Source organism: Bufo gargarizans, chromosome 10 (genome assembly GCF_014858855.1).
Source record: "Bufo gargarizans isolate SCDJY-AF-19 chromosome 10, ASM1485885v1, whole genome shotgun sequence".
Lineage (NCBI taxonomy): Eukaryota > Metazoa > Chordata > Amphibia > Anura > Bufonidae > Bufo > Bufo gargarizans.
In genome coordinates, this window is record NC_058089.1 from 86,530,983 (window position 1) to 86,550,131 (window position 19,149).

General features: G+C 44.5%; 1 protein-coding gene across 4 annotated transcripts in view; it reads left to right on the forward strand.

The window, feature by feature from the left end:
• The first annotated feature begins 2,239 nt into the window (after window positions 1-2,239).
• LOC122920624 (dipeptidase 2-like) overlaps window positions 2,240-19,149 on the forward strand; it is a 128,811-nt gene continuing 111,901 nt past the window's right edge. The window contains exon 1 of one of the 4 annotated variants that reach the window (XM_044270276.1): window positions 2,240-2,371. The gene's annotated coding sequence lies outside the window, so the exon portion shown is untranslated. Of the gene's footprint in view, window positions 2,372-12,994; window positions 13,031-19,149 lie in introns of those variants that run through there. The other 3 variants (XM_044270275.1, XM_044270278.1, XM_044270279.1) reach the window with 3 other exon arrangements.

Sequence of the window (19,149 nt, forward strand, 5' to 3'; positions counted from 1 at the left end):
CGGTGATCCTAAGCAGTGTCGGGGGTTCATAAATCAATGCACTCTTCATTTTGAACTTTTGCCTCACCAATTTTCCTCGGACCGAGCCAAAGTAGCTTTTCTCATGTCACACCTTACTGGGGAGGCACTGGCCTGGATCAGTCCCCTCTGGGAAAGGAACGACCCAGTCATAATGAATCTACAGGCATTCCTAGAGGCTTTCCGCAAGGTGTTTGACGAGCCCGGACGCACCACCTCTGCCACATCCTCCTTACTGCGGTTGCGTCAAGGGAACCAATCTGTGGGTCGGTATGCAGTCCAGTTCTATATGGTAGCCTCTGAATTTGGCTGGAATAATGAGGCACTTGTGGCTACCTTTTGGGAGGGCCTCTGTGGGAGAATTAAAGATGAGCTAGCCGGACAGGATGTTCCTTCCACCTTGGATGGCCTCATCTCCCTGGCTACTCGAATTGATTTACGGTTCCAGGAACATGCCAGAGAAGTGGCACGTGAGGGGAGACCTTTTCGCCTAGTGTCTTCTTTTCAGCAAGCTCTTAACCCTCTGCCGTCCATGTTGTCTGCAGCTCCTGAGCCCATGCAGATCGACTGAGTTAGGCTGACTGAACAGGAATGTGATCACCGCCATGCCAAAGGAATTGGTTTCTAATGTGGTGGTTCTGATCATGTACTCCATGCTTGTCCCCTGAAGCCGGGAAACTCCTGAGCCTAGGGTCCGTTGGAGAGGCGGCCCTAGGTGAAGATAAGGCCTCTCCTCCCCTAACTCTGCCGGCAACTTTGTAGTTTGGAGATAATTGGTTCACGGAGACGGCTCTCCTGGATTCCAGATCGGCAGGAAACTTCCTGCAGCAAGCCATAGTGGATCGATATCGTATTCCAGTCCGACGCCTGCAGAGACCATTGATGGTGTCATCTGTCGATGGAAGGGCTCTATCTGAGTCAATACAATTTTCTACTGAACCTGTGAAACTACAGGTAGGAGCTCTTCATACAGAAGAGATTTTGTTCTTGATTCTTCGAAGTCTCTCTCATCCATGGCTGGATTGCAGCAAGTATTTAAAGGGATTCTGTCACCTCTTTTTACCCTATAGATATGTGGACATGCATGGCTAGATTGCCGCTAGCATGTCCGCAATATACCTGTCCCATTTCTGAGTGGTTTTATTGAATGTAAAAAATGATTTTATATATATATGTAAATCCGCCTGGTAAGGAGCCCAAGGGGCTGCACTAACCGTTCTGGAGCCCAGCACCGTCTGTATCCAGGAATCTCCTCCTTGCTCACAAAGTCAGATCACTGTAATCTTGTGGAGCGAGAGCTCGCGCATGCGCAGTTCCTTCCCTGAGGCTGATACCAGCACAGGGAAAGAACACTATGCCGCTACTGCGCATGCGCAAGCTCGCACATCACGAGATTATGGTGACCTGACTTCGTGAACAAGGAGGAGATTCATGGATACAGCCGTGCTAGGCTCCTTCACAGGGGAGCATGGCTGGGCTCCAGAACGGTTACTACAGCCCCTTGGGCTCTTACCAGGCTGATTTACATATATATAAAATCATTTTTTACACTCAATAAAACCACTCAGAGATATGGGACAGGTATATTGCGGACATGCTAGCGGCGATCTAGCCGTGCATGTCCGCATCTCTATAGGGTAAAAAGAAGTGACAGAATCCCTTTAAAAGTGCTTCCTAATACAGGAAGATGCATGAGCAACCTCATGGTTTTAGCTTGTCTATCTCCAATTTCTAAGGTGTCTCTCTTGTCCGCTTTGCTGTATACTGGACCTTGCTTATTAAACTCCTGGACTTTGCCTGTTTGCCGCCTGCCCCTGACCTCGGATCTTGATTATGGACTTTGTTTACCGCCTGCCTCTGACCTCGGACTTCGCTTACTGACTTCGCTTGATTGTCGCCTGTCCAGACCCGGAACCTCCTGGCCATGCAAGTCCCCTCGGTGCCAGCTGCTACTGACTCAGGGACTGCTCAGGAGTAGCCCCTGGCAACTACCCTAACGGCCCAAGCCTATCCTCACCAACAGAGGCTCTAGTGAAGACCAGGTAGTGTCTTAGTTACGCCCCTCCAGAGTATACCCAGTCAGTGGCGCCGTCGGTCCACACCCGCTTGCATAACAGCCAACCCCTTTAAGAGGTTAAGAAACCCTTTACTCTCTCTATTTGCAGCTCTGCTGGTAAATAGGAACTACACAAGCTGCATACACTAGATAAAGGATTATCTGTAAGGATAAGCAGGTTGTTTTTCACATTTCATTCCATTCCCAGAATCGGCTCGTTTATAGGATGAGTGACTGAAAAGCACAAACGTCAGAATTTGGAAATAGCCTTTCAGTTTGGTTTTATCCAAATCACAGGTAAGCCAATTTAATTGAATTCAACTTTTTGGGTAATAAGTAACTCATGCTGCAAGATTTTTTTTTACTGTTGACTAAAAAAGTACAAACCTGTGTTACAGTGACATTGTACTAGTGCCACTGTACTCTGCGCTCCAGCGCTGGCTTGTTGTGGGGGTGAATTTGGGCCATTGTTTCTATGGTGGTTCATGTTGCCACTACTGTGTGCATCCTGGGTGTGAATTAGTGGCAATGTCCTTGTATAGCTCCTCAGTTCAGTATTACGCCTAATAGTCACCTACCTGAAATTTATGACGAGGCGCGCGCGCGGAGTAAAAACGACTCCAGCCCAAGACTGCAGTTGTTTTTACTCCTTTTTTCTGCCTGCTGTCAGGATGAAACTATAGTTAGCTAGCTGCCTCCACTAGTGGTGAGTAAAGCATAAAAACACCCCTGTGACAAAATATTGTCACACGCGGGTTTTAAAAGTGCTTAAAAAGCAAAAATATTAGTAAATGACACCCCCAGTGTTCCTTGATCCTTTGTCTGCATCTGTTTGACTAATGTATATTTATATTTGTAATGTATATTTATAATATAATTTAGGGTCCATTCACACGTCTGTTTTTTCTTTCCTGATCTGTTCCGTTTTTTGCGGAACAGATCAGGACCCATTCATTTTCAATGGGTCCTGGAAAAAATCGGACAGCACAATGTGTGCTGTCCGTTTCCGTTGTTCCGTTCCGCATGTCCGTTTAAATATAAAACATGTCCTATTATGTTCCTGAAAAATCGGATCCTGGTACAATGCAAAGTCAATAGTTCCGCAAAAAACGGAAGACATTCGGATGTCATTCCGTATGTCTTCCGTTTTTTGCGGAATCCGTTCCTGGAAACACATAGCAAATATTTTTTTTTTTATTTTTTTTTTCAAAGAAATCCAAACAACTTTATTTGATTATTGAAATGTATACATGTTTCAGTTTTTTGCCGATCCGCAAAAAACGGATGACATACGGAAACATTTTCAGGAACAAAGGATCCGCAAAAAACAGACCGAAATTCGGATTATAGAAAAATACTGACGTGTGAATGTAGCCTAATAATGTGTATGTATAATGTATATATACATGATATAATGTATCTATAATATATATGTGCAGGGGCGTAACTACCATAGCGGCAGACCATGCGACTGCTATGGGGCCTAGGGCAAGAGGGGGCCCAGTTGGGATCATCCCCTCTTCTACTAAGGGGGAAGACTTGGTCAGGACCCTACCCTCTACCCCAAGGGTCATTGAAACAGAGTTTAGGCGGAAACCCTTCTGTTCTGTGGGGGGTCTGGTTTGATCCTCGATATGGGGCCCTTACTTCTATATGTACGCCACTGCATATGTGTAATGTATATTCATAATACCGTATTTTTCACCCCATAAGAGGAATTTTTTCCCCAAAATCTAAATGGGGGGTCTTATCATATCTTTGTCATCAGCCATGCATAACTCAAGGGAAAGAGGTACGTTGTCCGAGAGAGACCTGGCCTCATATTTCATCTGTTTTGCATATCTCATATATTTTTTATTTATTAAGGCCAGATCTATCCTGGACATAGATTTTCCAGATTTGCTTACGCAAGAGTAGGCTCTTCTCCCTTGCCCTAAACATCCCCAAAAGTCCCCAAAGCCGGATTCCTGACAGAATCGGGCTAAGGGTGACCCCTGGGGAAAAGTATGGCAGATCCCCCATAGAAATCCTATCTGTAGTAGGATTAATGACACAATTAAAGTCCGCAATAACTAACGCAAGACATTCAGGCCATCGCTCCATAAAAGTAAGCAAAGAGTTAAGTACATATAGGGAGAAGAAAGGTGGAATAGAGATAAAACATATCTCCCCTGCCTGTCAACAGAGGATGCCTCACAGACATAATCAATCGCCCTATGTATGAAAACTGTAAAAGTAGAATGATAAGTCTGGGTAGCCCATCCCCTGTTGACACACCGAGAAGTCTCCTCAGTAAGATGGGTTTCCACCAAACAGACAATAGCTGGAAGATATCTCTGTACCAGATCAAAAATAGCTTGTCTCTTTAATTTATCACCCAGACCCCGAACGTTCCAGATTAAAATTCTAACTAACAGTAAATCAACCAAAAGAGTCCCAAACCCTGAAGGCTTCCAAAAGCCCCAACCCCTCTCTCCCTAGCCTATGAGCATCACAACCCCCCCCATACCCCCCCCCACCCTCCCCCAAAAATAAATTTAACCCCCCCAATCCACCTGATCCGCCACATTCTGCAACAGATCTCTCAACTAAGACCATCCCTCCCCCTCTAACTACCACCTAGCCCCACCACTGCTACCAATCAGGAAAAGAAAGTGAGGCCAATCAAATATTATTCCGGTCAAGCCAATTCATAGCAAAGTCAGAAGAATCAAAAAAAATTGTTTCATTATTTAAGATCATCCAAAGTTTAGCTGGATAAACAAATGAATACTTAATATACTTTTCCTGTAAATTTAACCGCAGTAAAAGTACGCCTCTTTTCTTGAATCTCCTTGGAAAAGTCCGGAAAAAAAGCCAATCTGTTCCCATTATATAAAATAGGAAAGCACTCCCTTGCTCTTCTCAATAACATATCTCTGCCTCGCGAGACCAATATCTTCACCAGGAGTGTCCGTGGCTGCTTTCCAGAAATTGGTTTACCTCTGGGGACCCGATGTGCCCTTTCCACCAAAAACAATGGAGAAAAATGTTATTTTCTAAAACTTCAGATCAACATTTGTCTCATTTGAGCAGGATTTTTTTTCTCAGCACCCTCAGGTAACCCCAGAATTCTCACGTTACATCTCCTTGACCTGTCCTTCAGATCTACAACTTTTTTTTTTGAGCTGGTTAAAGTCCGTCTTTAGGGTAGAAATTTCTGTTTTTGATTTTTTTTAAGTTCATTCTGTAAAGCGCCAATGGACTTTTCTATATTGTTAACTCTATCATGAATCTTCGATACATCATCCCTAATCAGGACTACATACTTCGTGTCACGGAAGGTGTACAGAAAACTAGAAGACACAAAATGAATATCCGACTGACTGGATCCAAAACTAAGGAACAAAAGGGAGAGCCCTGCATCAGACCAGGCACTCTCCCTGACTGCTCAGCCTATGCGAAAATCCCAATGGTAGATGATCGCATATCCTCGTACCTCGACTGTATAATACCTGAACACCCTATAATAGTGAGGGGACACGACCACCGGCTCCCTACACTTGATACGGAGGGAGTCAGGGTCACCTGGGATCCAGCAAACAGAAAAACACAAATGAATGAACAAAACTTATCTGTAGAAGACTCAGAAGTAGGGTCAGCATGCACACACTCCAGGAAGGAATATAAACCGCAAAGTGAAGCATTCTGGGAAGAGATTTAGAGGGATGCAATCAGTGCAACTACATGACAGCTGAGAGAGGCTAACGAGATGAGAAAATGAAAGCAAAACACAAGGAAGCTCAAGGAGGAGGTTCTGAAAGGCATCTGTCAGAGCTTCTCAGATGTCTGGTGGTGACAGTACCCCTCCTTCTACGAGTGGACTCCGGACACTCAGAGCCCACCTTCTCAGGATGGGACCTATGGAAAGCCCTGATGAGACGAGTGGCCTTAATGTCCATCACTGGGACCCACATCCTGTCCTCAGGACCATAACCCTCCCAATGAACGAGGTACTGGAGAGAACCGCGGACAACACGAGAATCCACAATCCTAGAGACCTGAAATTCAAGATTACCATCAACCACAATCGGAGGAGGAGGCAAAGACGAGGGTACAATGGGTTGGACATAAGGTTTTAATAAGGACTTATGAAAAACATTATGGATCTTCCAAGTCTGAGGAAGATCAAGACGATAGGCAACAGGATTGATGACGGACAAGATTTTGTAAGGCCCAATAAACTTAGGACCCAACTTCCAGGAGAGAACCTTCAATTTGATATTCTTAGTAGACAACCACACCAGATCACCAACATTCAGGTCCGGACCAGGCACACGTCTCTTATCCGCCACACGCTTATATCTCTCACTCATGCTCTTTAGATTATCCTGAATCTTTTGCCAAATAGATGACAAAGACGAGGAGAATCTGTCCTCATCAGGTAAACCAGAAGACCCCTCTCCCGAGAAAGTCCCAAACTGCGGATGAAACCCATATGCACCAAAAAATGGTGACTTATCAGAGGACTCCTGACGACGGTTATTTAAAGCAAACTCAGCAAGGGACAAAAAAGAACACCAATCCTCCTGATTCTCCGCCACAAAACAGCGCAGATATGTCTCCAGATTCTGATTGACGTGCTCTGTCTGGCCATTCGACTGCGGGTGGAAAGCAGAAGAGAATGACAACCGAACCCCCAAGCGAGAACAGAAAGCCTTCCAGAATCTGGAAACAAACTGCGTGCCCCTATCAGAGACTATGTCTGAAGGAATACCATGCAATTTGACAATGTGATCAATAAATGTGTGCGTCAGCGTCTTAGCATTGGGCAAGCCAGGAAAAGGGATGAAACGCACCATTTTGCTAAAACGGTCCACCACCACCAGAATCACAGTCTTCCCCGAGGAACGAGGCAGATCCGTAATGAAGTCCATGGACAGATGTGTCCAAGGACGGGAAGGAATGGGTAAGGGATGGAGAGCCACAAAACCCTCAAGCGACTTACGAAGTGCTGGCCACCAGAATCTCCGAGCGATGAGATCCACTGTGGCTCTTGCCCCCGGGTGCCCAGCAAGGACAGTATCGTGGTGTTCCTTAAAAATCTTGTGTCTTAAAGCGAGAGGCACAAACAACCTCCCAGGAGGACAAAGATCAGGAGCCTCTGACTGGGCTACCTGAACCTCTGCCTCCAATTCAGGATAAAGAGCAGAGACCACCACACCTTCAGCCAAAATGGGACCCGGGTCTTCAAAATTCCCACCTCCCGGAAAACAACGTGACAGGGCATCCGTCTTCACATTCTTAACCCCAGGGCGGAACGTGACAACAAAATTAAACCTGGAAAAGAACAAAGACCATTGGCTGACTCCAAGTAGGCCAGATTCTTATGGTCAGTAAACACGGTAATAGGGTGTCTGGCTCCCTCTAGCCAATGGTGCCATTCCTCAAAAGCCAACTTGATGGCCAACAACTCCCTATCTCCCACATCGTAATTTCTCTCTGCGGAGGAGAGTTTCTTCGAGAAAAAGGCACACAGTCGCCATTTGGCAGGAGAGGGACCCTAAGACAAGACCGCACCCACACCCACCTCAGAAGCATCAACCTCAACTATGAAGGGTAGAGAAATATCAGGTTGTACCAAGATAGGAGCGGAAGCAAAACTCTCCTTGATATTAGAAAAGGCCTTACGCGCCTCTACCGACCAGGAGGAAAAATCTACCCCCTTTCTAGTCATATCAGTAAGTGGTTTAACAACAGAGGAATAATTCAAAATAAACTTCCTGTAATAATTGGCAAAGCCCAAAAAACGCATCAGCGCCTTCTGATTCTCAGGAAGCTCCCACTCAAGCACAGCGCGGACCTTCTCGGGGTCCATGCGAAAACCAGAAGCGGAGAGAAGAAACCCCAGAAATTGAATTTCTGGAACCGCAAACACACATTTTTCCAGTTTAGTGTACAATTTATTCTCCCGCAGGATGAGCAAGACCTGACATAAGTGTTCCTTATGAGTTTTGAAATCAGGAGAAAAAAATCAAAATGTCATCTAGATACACTAATACAAATTTCCCCATTAAATGGTAAAAAATGCTGTTCACAAAATGCTGAAAGACGGCTGGAGCATTCATCAAACCAAAAGGCATAACCAAATTCTCAAAATGGTCCTCAGGGGTATTGAAGGCCGTCTTCCATTCGTCTCCTTCTCTGACCCTGACCAGGTTGTATGCCCCTCTTAGATCCAACTTGGAAAAAACTTTAGCCCCAACAATCTGGTTAAACAGGTCCGGGATCAGAGGAAGCGGATAAGGGTCACGAATTGTGCTACTGTTCAGCTCCCTGAAATCCAGACATGGTCTTAAAGAACCATCTTTTTTCTTAACAAAGAAAAAACCAACGGCAACAGGTGACTTCGAGGGTCGTATGTGTCCTTTTCTCAGACTCTCAGAGATATAAGCATGCATTGCGACCCTTTCAGGTTGGGAGAGATTGTATAAACGAGATTTAGGCAGCTTGGCACCTGGGGTGAGATTAATAGGGCAATCGTACTCCCTGTGCAGGGGCAAGTCCTGAACACCACTCTCAGAAAACACATCCGAAAATTCTGAGAGAAAAGATGGTACAGTCTTAGTAGAAACCTCAGAAACAGATGTCGTGAGGCAATTCTCTCTGCAAAAGTCACTCCAACCATTTATTTGCCTCGCTTGCCAATCAATGGTGGGGTTATGTTTAGTGAGCCAGGGTAGCCCCAACACTAGAGGAGTAGGCAACCCTCTTAGGACGAAACATGACACATCCTCAACATGAGTATCACTCACAATCAAACGGATATTGTGAACTATGCCCTTTAACGATTTCTGAGAAAGTGGAACGGAATCAATAGCAAAAACAGGTATATCCTTTCCCAAAGTGCATACCTGGAAACCATGAGTTATAGCAAATTGATTATCAATGAGATTGACAGCTGCTCCACTATCTACAAAAATCTCACAAAATTTTTTATTGCTCTCTAGCGCCACCCTGGCAGGTAGGACAAAACGGGAACTACAAGCAAACGGAAAACCTTCAATTTCCGCATCAACCTTGCCAATAGTAACAGATGGAACGTCTTTAGAGGATTTTTTTCTTTTTGTTTCTTTATTACTCTCAAAAAACTGCCTGAATCTCCTAGAGGGACAAACATTTGCCAAATGATTTATACCTCCACAACAGAAACAAACCTTCCTATGAGAGCTGAATCTTCTATTGTCAGAGGCAAGCAAACCCAGCTGCATGGGCTCCTGCTCAGAAGGGATTGAGAGCGACTGAGACCCCTGTGCACTGAATGAGACCGCCGCACTGTCCTTGGACTGAGTATGACAGGAAGGAGTGATCTCTCCTCTCTCTCTAAGACGCCTGTCAATACGAACGGCCCGAGACATGGCAGAGTCCAAGGAGGTAGGTCTCTTATGAAAGGCAAATGCATCTTTCAATCCCTCTGAAAGACCATGGCAAAATTGACTTCGGAGTGCAGCATCATTCCAACCAGTATCAGCTGCCCATCTCCGAAATTCTGAACAGTATATCTCTGCGGACTGTTTACCCTGGCATAAAAGACGTAGTCTAGACTCAGCCAGAGCAATACGATCCGGATCATCATATATCTGACCCAGGGCTAAAAAAAAATCATCCACTGAACAGAGGGGCCGTGCCCCCACCGGCAGCGAAAAGGCCCAGGACTAAGCGTTATCCCTGAGCAGCGAGATGATAAACCCCACCCTCTGCTCCTCATCACCAGAGGAATGGGGAAGTAGGCGAAAATGGAGTTTGCAAGCCTCTCTAAAACGAACAAAATTCTCACTACCCCCGGAGAACGTATCCGGGAGCGAGATCTTAGCCTCAGAACAAACTCCGTGAACGCAAGCTGAACCGGTCACCTGAAACTGAGAAACAGTCTTACGGAGATCTGCTACCTCCAATGAAAGACCCTGCATGTGTTCAGTCAAAAGTGAAACCGGATCCATGCTTGAGACGGTTTTGGCGGTTTATAATGTCACGGAAGGTGTACAGGAAACTAGAAGACACAAAATGAATATCCGACTGACTGGATCCAAAACTAAGGAACAAAAGGGAGAGCCCTGCATCAGACCTGGCTCTCTCCCTAACTGCTCAGCCTATGCAAAAATCTCAATGGTAGATGATCGCATATCCTCGTACCTCGAATGTATAACACCTGAACACCCTATAATAGTGAGGGGACACGACCACCGGCTCCCTACACTTGATACGGAGGGAGTCAGGGTCACCTGGGATCCAGCAAACAGGAAAACACAAATGAATGAACAAAACTTATCTGTAGAAGTCTCAGTAGTAGCATCCAGCATGCATACACTCCAGGAAGTTGTATAAACCGCAAAGTGATGCAGTATAGGAAGGGATTTAAAGGGATGCAATCAGTGCAACTACATGACAGCTGAGAGAGGCTAACGAGATGAGAAAAGGAAAGCAAAACAAAAGGAACCTCAAGGAGGAGGTTCTGAAGGACGTCTGTCAGAGCTTCTCAGATGTCTGGTGGTGACACATGAATGCTCTTTAGCGATGATCTGGCAGTGTAATATTGCTTCTGATTGCTCGTTCTTCAGGCAATCCAAATCTTTTGACATGTTTGCTGGCGGCAGATCATGGTGTCTAAAAAGGATCTGCTGCCAGCAAACCACTAATACACCATGGGGAGGAGCGATGGCATAGCGATCGCTCCTCCCCATGCTGCGGAGGAGATCGCTGCATGTAATAGCGGTGGTGTCCTCCTCTAGTGAGCAAGTGATTGCTGGGAGGGAACTTTTGACACACCTCTGAGGACACAGACATTACCTCTTGGCCCTCCCTATTTTCCAGGCCTTTTTTATTTATAGGGGTTGGCCTGGATTAGAAGTGAATGGGATTCTATGAAGAATTGAAGTCAACATTTTTAACCAAGCACATCCCCGTTCAATCAAGGACTTTTCACACCGGTGTTTCCTCAGTGTCACTTCATCACGTATGTCTAAATGCTGTGGTGTCTGTATCACACACATCCCCTGCCTATACAGGGAGTGCAGAATTATTAGGCAAATGAGTATTTTGACCACATCATCCTCTTTATGCATGTTGTCTTACTCCAAGCTGTATAGGCTCGAAAGCCTACTACCAATTAAGCATATTAGGTGATGTGCATCTCTGTAATGAGAAGGGGTGTGGTCTAATGACATCAACACCCTATATCAGGTGTGCATAATTATTAGGCAACTTCCTTTCCTTTGGCAAAATGGGTCAAAAGAAGGACTTGACAGGCTCAGAAAAGTCAAAAATAGTGAGATATCTTGCAGAGGGATGCAGCACTCTTAAAATTGCAAAGCTTCTGAAGCGTGATCATCGAACAATCAAGCGTTTCCTTCAAAATAGTCAACAGGGTTGCAAGAAGTGTGTGGAAAAACCAAGGCGCAAAATAACTGCCCATGAACTGAGAAAAGTCAAGCGTGCAGCTGCCAAGATGCCACTTGCCACCAGTTTGGCCATATTTCAGAGCTGCAACATCACTGGAGTGCCCAAAAGCACAAGGTGTGCAATACTCAGAGACATGGCCAAGGTAAGAAAGGCTGAAAGACGACCACCACTGAACAAGACACACAAGCTGAAACATCAAGACTGGGCCAAGAAATATCTCAAGACTGATTTTTCTAAGGTTTTATGGACTGATGAAATGAGAGTGAGTCTTGATGGGCCAGATGGATGGGCCCGTGGCTGGATTGGTAAAGGGCAGAGAGCTCCAGTCCGACTCAGACGCCAGCAAGGTGGAGGTGGAGTACTGGTTTGGGCTGGTATCATCAAAGATGAGCTTGTGGGGCCTTTTCGGGTTGAGGATGGAGTCAAGCTCAACTCCCAGTCCTACTGCCAGTTTCTGGAAGACACCTTCTTCAAGCAGTGGTACAGGAAGAAGTCTGCATCCTTCAAGAAAAACATGATTTTCATGCAGGACAATGCTCCATCACACGCGTCCAAGTACTCCACAGCGTGGCTGGCAAGAAAGGGTATAAAAGAAGAAAATCTAATGACATGGCCTCCTTGTTCACCTGATCTGAACCCCATTGAGAACCTGTGGTCCATCATCAAATGTGAGATTTACAAGGAGGGAAAACAGTACACCTCTCTGAACAGTGTCTGGGAGGCTGTGGTTGCTGCTGCACGCAATGTTGATGGTGAACAGATCAAAACACTGACAGAATCCATGGATGGCAGGCTTTTGAGTGTCCTTGCAAAGAAAGGTGGCTATATTGGTCACTGATTTGTTTTTGTTTTGTTTTTGAATGTCAGAAATGTATATTTGTGAATGTTGAGATGTTATATTGGTTTCACTGGTAAAAATAAATAATTGAAATGGGTATATATTTGTTTTTTGTTAAGTTGCCTAATAATTATGCACAGTAATAGTCACCTGCACACACAGATATCCCCCTAAAATAGCTAAAACTAAAAACAAACTAAAAACTACTTCCAAAAATATTCAGCTTTGATATTAATGAGTTTTTTGGGTTCATTGAGAACATGGTTGTTGTTCAATAATAAAATGAATCCTCAAAAATACAACTTGCCTAATAATTCTGCACTCCCTGTAGTCAGGCAGAGGTACAGGAGAAGCTGATGACACACATTGGTAAAGAGATGCTAGATAGAGATAATGTTTAGAGAAAGTGATGACGAGGAGAAAAGAAGAAATGCTGTTGCATGCACTTGAAAAGAGCAGAGAGGAGGTTGTGACTGGGAGCGAGAGATAACAATTGCCTTAATAGGATGAACCAAATACTAGAAACACAGGAAACAGACACAAGCGCGCTCCCTCGTGTAGTGTTCTCTGGTGATATGTCCGAAACACATGATAAGATTTACTACTACTGCCATGTTCTTTGGTGCCCTCTGAAGCCCACAATTCTGCATCAGGGTTACCCACCTCTATACAAGCACCAGGTTGTATGTCTTGGTTACTCTTGGTAAGACCTGCTGAAGGCTTGAGTGTAGAATGAAGACCCAGCCATAGACATAAGTCAATTGTAATTTTCTTTTTCATAGCGAGCCCCTATAGGTGGCAGATGTCACTGTATGGCATCCGTCTCAGGCACCCATTTAACATGTACGTTAAACAGAAGCTATACACATAATGTGAACAGAGCCTTAGCCTGCAGGGAGGCCCTTAGCAAGATGTGAATAATGTGAATGAATTGGCCAAGTTATTTTTTTGTTCTTTGTATGTTTCTAACTAAGCAAATGTAAGGGGTTCACAAGTCACTTACTTCATCTCCAGTGGCCCCCTTCATGTGCAGTCCCCAATGCACGGGCAGCATCCGCGTGGTTGCCGCAGATGGAGGCAGACTCATTCAACTTGAATGGGTCCGTGATCTGTCCGCACCGCAAAAAAATAGAACATGTTCAAATTTTTGCAGTGTGGAGGCACGGAGATAAACCTCACGGAAGCACTCCGTAGTTCAAGTGAATGGGTCTGCATCCGTGATACGGTGTGAATACAGCAGTTGCCCGTATATTGCGGACCAGCTGTTCATGGGCCGCAATACGGGCACGGCTGGGCTACGGCCGTGTGCATGTGGCCTAAAGGATATAGAGCCAGTAAAACAATCTATGCATTAATTGGGAGGCTGTGGACATAAGTGTTTTCAATGTGCAGATTCAATAATTCTCGTTTGTTAAAGCTATGGCCACCTTTGGGGTTCATTGTTTATTACAAATGTTAAACTGTTTGTGCTCTGCAGCTTTCAGGTTTCACTGACTGCAGACTCTTATTTCTCCTTCTCAATGAAATCTATAAGAGCTGCTCTGATGGCCTGGTCCATAGCCTCCATGATGGCCTGATCCATAGCCTCCATGATGGCCTGATCCATAGCCTCCATGATGGCCTGATCCATAGCCTCCATGATGGCCTGGTCCATAGCCTCCTTGATGGCCTGATCCATAGCCTCCATGATGGCCTGATCCATAGCCTCCATGATGGCCTGGTCCTGATGGCCTGGTCCATAGCCTCCATGGTGGCCTGGTCCATAGCTTCCATGGTGGCCTGGTCCATAGCCTCCATGATGGCCTGGTCCATAGCCTCCATGATGGCCTGATCCATAGCCTCCATGATGGCCTAATCCATAGCCTCCATGATGGCCTGGTCCATAGCCTCCACGATGGCCCGATCCATAGCCTCCTTGATGGCCCGATCCATGATCAGAATTTAGCATTATTGAGTGTATCTGAGCTCTCAGGAGACTAATGATAAGGGCTATAGATTTTGTTTTTATATGGATTTCAGTGGGAAGGAGAAAGAACAGTTTGTACAATCAGTTAAACATGAAGGCTGCAGAGCATGGACGGTTGAAAATTGTTCAGACTAACATGCAATGCAGTCATACAAAAATGCTTACAAAGGTGTCTATTCCCTTTATGTCAAGATCATTTTTTTGCTAACTCAGGGGTAGGCAACCTTCGGCATACCAGCTGTTGTGAAACTACAACTCCCAGCATGCATACTTGCTCTGCTCTTCCCATAGAAGTGAATTGAGCATGCTGTGAATTGTATTTTCACGACAGCTGGAGTGCCGAAGGTTGCTGACCCCTATGCTAACTACTGTACATTTTTGTGATTTGTTCAGTAAGGGTCACCTCTATATTGTCCTTGTCTTTCAAGTGAAATAGTAAATAGTGTCTAAAAGTAGTGGAAATGTTTGCTTGTTCGTCCTCCTCCTCAGCATTGCGGTAGTACATCCAACGTAAAGCAGTCCACATGTGAAGTCCATCAGGTACATTACAAACTTGGACTTGCAATTATATTATTACACGTGAAATAATAATTGTGGTGTGTGATAATTTTGCAACATTTACATCTAGTTTTACTGCACTTGTTTGATCCTAATAGGTCAACTCTTAAAAATGTCCATCAAGTGGACAGACTTTTCCTGACCATGTTGTCCAAATTACTGTATCTGGTGACAGTGTTCTGACTTTTTTGAGGCAGAGTGAATTACATTTTTGGGATAACCCCTCATCCAAATATGTAGAATTCCATGTTATTCTCCTGAACTGCCTGAAAGGTACTTTTTCAGAACTTTTTTGTAGCAAAGTGGCCTCCAATTTCTTGTAATGTTTATTAGGCCTCATGCACACGGCCGTTGTTTTGGTCCGCATCTGAGCCGCAGTTTTAGCAGCTCGGATGCGGACCTATTCGCTTCAATGGAGCTGCAAAAGATGGGGACAGCACTCCATGTGCTGTCCGCATCCGTTGCTCCGTTCTGTGGTTTGCAAAAAAAATATAACCTTTGCGGACAAGAATAGGCAGTTATATTAAAGGCTGTCTGTGCCGTTCCGCAAATTGCGGAACCCACACGGACGCCATCCATGTTTTGCGGATCCACGGTTTGCGGACCACAAAACACACAACGATCATGTGCATGAGGCCTTACTGTGATTTTCTGTATTTGTTGGCCCTCAGGAGAATGTATAAGTATCTGTTTCGTTGTGGGTGAAATGACGGTTCTTAGGTATTCTACAATTTTTTTTGCTCGTTCTGCCCTGTCTTTCTGCATAAAAATCTAATCGTCTATGTGTGTACAGTACATCATTATCTGAGAGAAAATGGGCATTCACTATTTAGATTTCTTCAAAGAGCCCCATGAATAAGTATGTGCCGCTGGGTGCAATTTGCCACATCATAGTCTAGATATGTTGGATTAGAATGTGAAGAAATTATATTCCGGGATGAATCTAATCCAAAAAGTACAGATATTTGTCATAGTTATTCGGAAATCCATTCAGAAGGTTTCATGGTGTTTATGAGATCTGCAGAATCTCTGACGTTAGAGGGGAGGTTACTCACCAATTTGTGGTAGTGTACAGTACTGTATGTTCACATAGTGTGGTAAGTTGTTTTTTAGGGAATCTGTGCCTGAAATAATGGGTCCATCTGGTAAATTACTGATATTGTTAGGAACTTTAGGGTATGAGGTTTTTTTTTTTTTGTGTTTTTTGTTAGGGTGTCAGGGAAAGCTTCATTTGACGAGAATATGAACTTTTTGCTTATATTCGGGTCTGAAAATAAGGTTTTATGGTATTCCTGGTCAGAGAGGTTTTTTATGGCCTCCTGGATGTAAACAGCTGTCCTGAACAACTACTCCTCACCCTTGTCTGCTGCTTGTCTTTGTATGTTAGATTGCTTGTTACGTGGGTGTAAAGGTGCCCCTATACCTTCAGTGGCTGTCAGCCAAAAGCTTGCACAGGTGACAGTTTTTAGTGAGGTGAGAGGAGGAAGCCACCTTTAGACACCTTTGGCTGCAGCTTATTTCCTGGCAAAACAAAATAGTTGAGCGTTGAAATTTGGCACATCTAGTGCTTGTCTTCTCCAACATCAGCTGTCTGTCAGCCAGCCCCACCAAAAAAGTTCAGCTGGCAATAATGTAATATGTATGGGGGCTTCACATATTTTGAAACTTCTAAAGTTCATTATGACTAGAAATAGGAATTCCTCTACATGGTTTCCTACTGTGTTAGAAACAAATGATGATCTGCTGGGATTTGTTCTTCAAGAAATCCCAGATGTTAATTTAAAGTCATGTGGGATAACAGACAGACTGTTACTAAGGACTTGTATTTCAGAGGTATGTGTGGTATGTAGGTTGAGAGGTTGAAGATCCCTATCTTTAATATATTATTTCACTCCCTCATCGTTTGTGCAGATATTATGGCATGATGTTAGTGTTGGGCCTCTGAACATGTACTCCCATCGCATGTCATGTTTCCATTAAGCAGGCTGGCAATGTAGGGGCCATCATGTTCCAGGGTATTGAAGTTGTTAACAGGACCTTGAGAGGTGGTGATCATGATAAGAAATTGTTACAAAAGGAGGTGGAGTGGACATTGAGGCTGCGCACTGTGCGTCCTGAAGGCCTAAATGAACATATATCATATGTCTGTTTCTTGTAACTACACATTGGTCCCCATTTCTTTACAATACCCTGGCTATAAATATACTACTGTTCGAACACACTGTATTGCCCCCCCCTCCCTAGGTATGTCTCCAGTGGAAGTAGTTATTTATTACTCTTTAGTCCATATGTATGGTGAATATAGCCCTTATGGGGTTAATATATCCTATAGGGTTTTTTTTATATATGTATATACAGCCGCCGGTATGTGTCATCTAGATTTTTTTATATGCGGTATTCTATGTATATAGCGCTATTCTCCTTTGTCCCATCTGTCTTTTTTCCTGACTTTCCTAATCACCGATTGTTCCCTGCATCATATCTATGAGTGTGTTGACGCAGGATCGCGGCATAGAGAGGGGCGGGTCTCACACACACCCACCATCTCGTGACTCGCTAGCTGCCGCTTGATCCGCCCAGCAATGGGAGGGGTTTCTCCCTATTTAAACTGCAGAGAGCGGCGGCCGTATTACGGCCATCATAGCGCCGAAGCTGTCGCCTCACCACCCAAGGCGTACGGCACCTGTATGTATGTTTGTCCTGTACTTGACCTTGCTCCTGATGAGCCTCTATATGGCAAAACATTGAACTCTAGGGTACGGACATAGCGCATCATATGTGATCTGTTCAGGGCAAACAGCCGCTTGCTGGATTAGTCAGGACTTTTTACTGATTGCTACAGGGGGGGCATTTAGGGATCAACAATTTACCTGGGGTTCAGTCAATGAGGATTACCCATGTTAGGCTGATAGTTCCCTTCTACCTGGCAATGTATAGTTCTAGACATGGTATACCCTTATTTTTTTTTATATAGCGCACGTTAGCCTGTGATTATAGCACATTACAGTAGTTGTTTCACAGGAGCTATATCCACGTTAGGGTACCATTTCTCACCCAGCATTTGTATACATGTTTGGTCACTAGTCGATGCAGCAAGTGCTTCCTCACCTTATGTACATAGTCTTAGGTACTGGTGGGGTCTGACTGCATCTTGCAAATGCCCAGTGACCACATAAATTTTTTGGTTTGTATATTTATTTAGGGACCTGCACACCTCTCCCTATTTTAGTGTATATCCAATAAATTATTTAAGTTTTAACTTATTCACAACGTTTCTTCTAGCTGTGACTCCTCTGAACATATAGCTTGTGATTTCTTTTTCTTTCCTTTTCTTTTTTTTTCCCATTTACATTTTTTATAGAATTTTTTAGGAAATGTAAAATTACAAACAGTATAGTAAGATTGCGATAGTCCGTCACATAAGGACCAAGCATTTAAACCTTGTAAAGTTAGAACAATAAAGGTGCAAAAGAAGGAAATGAACATCTCTCCATATCTATAAAGGTATCATATTATTGGCAAGTCTTTGGCGCTGTATTGTGGAAGCTCCAAATACTTTATTCTGCTTGTCATCTCGATGTAAAAGCATATTATGGTATATCATTATTCTTGCTCAATAAAAATAAATTTGAAAGATAGGACCTGGTATATGTCTTTGGCCTTTGGAGGAATGGCTCCAGGTGCAGACCCATTCAAATGGGGGGAGGGCTGGGACCTCCAATGCACCCAGCACCTTCTTACAATAGTGGAGTATTTTGTGATGTTAAAACCGCAGTGTGTCTGGTAGGAAAAAGTTAGCCTACAGCTCCTCAAATGTCAAAAACCTAGCGGAGAGAGGGTCTTTCAGGTCGACAATTCTGTAGAGCCCTGCAGCCCTCCACGGTCCAACCATTGCAACCCCCGAACTCTCCAGTAGATGGGGGTGAAAAGGAAAGTAGTAAGAGGGGAGCTCTTGTGAGACCTCCCTTGTGAACAGCATGGGGCCTAATACCTTAGAGGTGGAGGATAGCAGGAGGGGAACCCCAGATCATGGTACCGGGGTGGATCGGTGCCAGCCACAGCTGCTCAACCTCAGTCCATTGATTATATGAATGAAGCGTAGACCAGGAGGTGATATGCCTCAGGTGCGTTGCCAGATAATGCGAGGCTATGTTAGGAAGGACCATACTCCATTAGAAGCAGGGGCCACCAAAATCCAGTTGGAGAACCTATGGCGTTTATAATTCCATACAAAATTGGTAAAAGCAGACTGTATAGAGCGCAGGACTGCAGCAG